Below are 3684 nucleotides of genomic sequence, written 5' to 3'. Positions count from 1 at the left end.
GAAGCATCCATCTGGCAAATCTACGCTCTCTACCCAACAAAACGGACGAACTCCTTCTGCTTTCTCAGACAAATAAGGATTTCTCACACTCTGCTGCTCTGTGTTTCACGGAAACCTGGCTGAATAACGCCATACTGGACAGCGCGCTCCATCTGCCGGGCTTTCAGCTGTTTAGAGCGGATCGCGACGCAGAATCAACGGGGAAATCTCGCGGCGGCGGGACATGCTTTTACATCAATGAACGGTGGTGTACAGATGTAACTGTGTTAAAGAAGATGTGCTGTCCTGATCTAGAAATGCAGTTTGTCAACTGCAAGCCATTCTATTCGCCGCGGGAGTTTCACTCGTTCATTCTGGTAAGTGTTTACATCCCTCCGCAAGCGCAAGTAAGTCTGGCTTTACAGAAACTCGCTGAGCAGATCACAGAGACAGAACAACAACACCCGGACTCTGTTTTAATCATTCTCGGGGACTTTAATAAAGCCAATCTCTCCCGTGAACTGCCAAAATACAGACAGCATGTTACTTGTCCCACAAGAGACAGTAATATATTGGATCACTGTTACACCTCAATAAAGGATGCATATCACTCTGTTCCACGAGCAGCTTTGGGACGTTCTGATCACCTTCTGGTTCATCTTATACCGACCTACAGGCAGAAAAATCAGCTAAACCTGTAATAAGGACTGTAAAAAGATGGACTAATGAAGCAGAGCAGGTTTTACAATCTTGTTTTGACCTCACTGATTGGAGTGTTTTTGAAGCTGCTACCACCGATCTGGATGAACACACAGAGACCGTAACATCATATATCAGTTTCTGTGAGGATATGTGTATTCCTACCAAGACTCAACTAAATTACAACAATGACAAACCGTGGTTCACTGCAAAACTCAGACAGCTCCGTCAGGCCAAAGAAGATGCTTACAGGAAGGGGGACAATGTCTTGTATAAACAGGCTAAATACACACTGGAAAAGGAGATCAGAGTGGCAAAGAGGAATTATTCTGAAAAAATAAGGACTCAGTTCACTTCGAACGATTCAGCATCAGTGTGGAAAAGTCTAAAGAAGATCACCAATTACAAGACACCACCCCCCAGCACTGTGGAAAATCAACGACTGGCAGACGATCTGAACGAGTTTTACTGCAGGTTTGAAAGAACACCCATCACCTGCCCTGAACACCTCTCCAAACAACCGTTCACACCATTAACAGCTCCTGCAACCCATCCTGAACACTTCTCCAATCAAGCACTCTCACCATTCACACCTCCTGCATCCCCCCTCTCCCCCACACCTGCAATACAGATCAGCGAGGATGCGGTGCGCCAGGTCTTCCGGAAGGAAAAAAGCACCAGGCCCAGATTGTGTTACACCAGCCTGTCTGAAATCCTGTGCTGACCAGCTGGCCCCCATCTTCAGAAAGATCTTCAACAGATCGCTGGAGCTGTGCGAAGTTCCTTCATGCTTCAAACGCTCCACCATCATCCCCATCCCAAAGAAACCCAAAATTACAGGACTAAATGACTACAGGCCTGTGGCTTTAACATCCGTAGTCATGAAGTCATTTGAAAAACTGGTGCTGGCCCACCTGAAGGACATCACTGGACCCTTGCTAGATCCTCTTCAGTTTGCCTACAGAGCAAACAGGTCTGTGGACGATGCAGTAAACATTGGACTGCATTATGTTCTGCAACACCTAGACAGACCGGGGACCTATGCGAGGATCCTGTTTGTGGACTTCAGCTCGGCTTTTAACATGATCATGCCAAACCTCCTCCTGCCCAAACTAACTCAGCTCTCCGTGCCCACCCCCGTCTGTCAGTGGATCAACAGCTTCCTGACAGACAGGCAGCAGCTAGTGAGGCTGGGAAAATACACATCCAGCACCCGTACAATCAGCACCGGAGCTCCCCAGGGCTGCGTTCTCTCCCCACTGCTCTTCTCCCTGTACACTAATGATTGCACATCTAAGGACCCCTCTGTCAAGCTCCTGAAGTTTGCAGATGACACCACACTCATCGACCTCATTCAGGATGGTGACGAGTCTGCTTACAGAAAGGAGGTTAAAGAGCTGGCTGTCTGGTGCACTCTCAACAACCTGGAGCTTAACACGCTCAAAACAGTGGAGATGACTGTGGACTTCAGGAGAAACCCCCCTGCACTCCCCCCACTCACCATCATGAACAGCACTGTGACTGCAGTGGAGTCATTCAGGTTCCTGGGCACCACTATCTCTCAGGACCTGAAGTGGGACATTCACATTGACTCCATTGTGAAAAAGGCCCAGCAGAGGTTGTACTTCCTTCGCCAGCTGAGGAAGTTTAACCTGCCACAGGATCTGCTGAAACAGTTCTACTCCGCCATCATCGAATCCATCCTCTGCACTTCAGTAACTGTCTGGTTCAGCTCAGCTTCTAAATCTGACCTCAGAAGACTACAGAGGGTAGTCCGGACTGCTGAGCGAATCATCGGTTCAACTCTCCCATCTATTCAAGAACTGTACTTATCCAGAGTGAGCAAAAGGGCTGTTAAAATCACTCTGGACCCCTCACATCCAGCACACTCCCTCTTTGAACTGTTGCCATCTGGTCGACGCTACAGAGCACTGAGCACCAGAACGACCAGACACAGGAATAGTTTCTTCCCTCAGGCAATCCATCTTATGAACAGCTGATACACACTGAACACACTGAACACACTACACTTTATATTTATATACACATACACTTAATTTATCTAACACACATACTTAGTATACACTTACATTTTGCACATAATATACATGTACATACATAACTGCATTTTTGTAATATACCTGCCTACAATTGTCAATTTGTATATTGTTATTCCTTATCTACTTATTTGTATTTTTTGTATTTTTATATTCTTTTATTATGTGTTTTATGTTCTGTCGCTGTCATTCTGTTGTACTGCGGAGCTTCTGTCACGAAAACAAATTCCTCGTATGTGTAAACATACCTGGCAATAAAGCTCATTCTGATTCTGATCACGATCAGCCGATCGTTAATGCGCATCTCATCAGTAAAGCCGGTTCTCTAATCAGCGGTTAATTCCATCAGGTGCGTGATTTCACATAGAGCAGCTGTTACTACACAGAGCCATTGTTAACTGAGAAGATGCGCAAATCCACGTTCATTTTCAGCGTTTATTGGCGCATCTTCTCAGTTAACAATGGCTCTGTGTAGTAACAGCTGCTCTATGTGAAATCACGCACCTGATGGAATTAACCGCTGATTAGAGGACCGGCTTTACTGATGAGATGAGCATTAACGATCGGCCGATCGTGATCGGAGCACCCCTAATCTTGGATACACTTGGACATTTTGCAGCCGTCACAAACTCAGCAGACAGCAGATTTTCCGGGGAGTCTCGTGGAGGCTCAGGCCGAGGAACTGCAGTGGGTCGAGGGTTTGACGCATGCTGGTCAGGCTGGTTGTTTCTTCCACGTTCTAATGCTGCAGCAGCTTCCCGCAAAAGCTCACTAACAGATTCGCCATGTCTCGATTACAATATATTTACATTTTAATGTCGTTTCACACATTGTTTCAACCACCATTCAACTCATGCACACGAGACTTCGACGATTGTCTCTAGCGCCGTTACTTGAATAAGCCACACCCACTCATTAACATATAATTTGCATGCAGGTTGTCTTTGAA

Source organism: Carassius carassius, chromosome 15 (genome assembly GCF_963082965.1).
Source record: "Carassius carassius chromosome 15, fCarCar2.1, whole genome shotgun sequence".
Lineage (NCBI taxonomy): Eukaryota > Metazoa > Chordata > Actinopteri > Cypriniformes > Cyprinidae > Carassius > Carassius carassius.
This window is presented reverse-complemented; position numbering follows the sequence as displayed.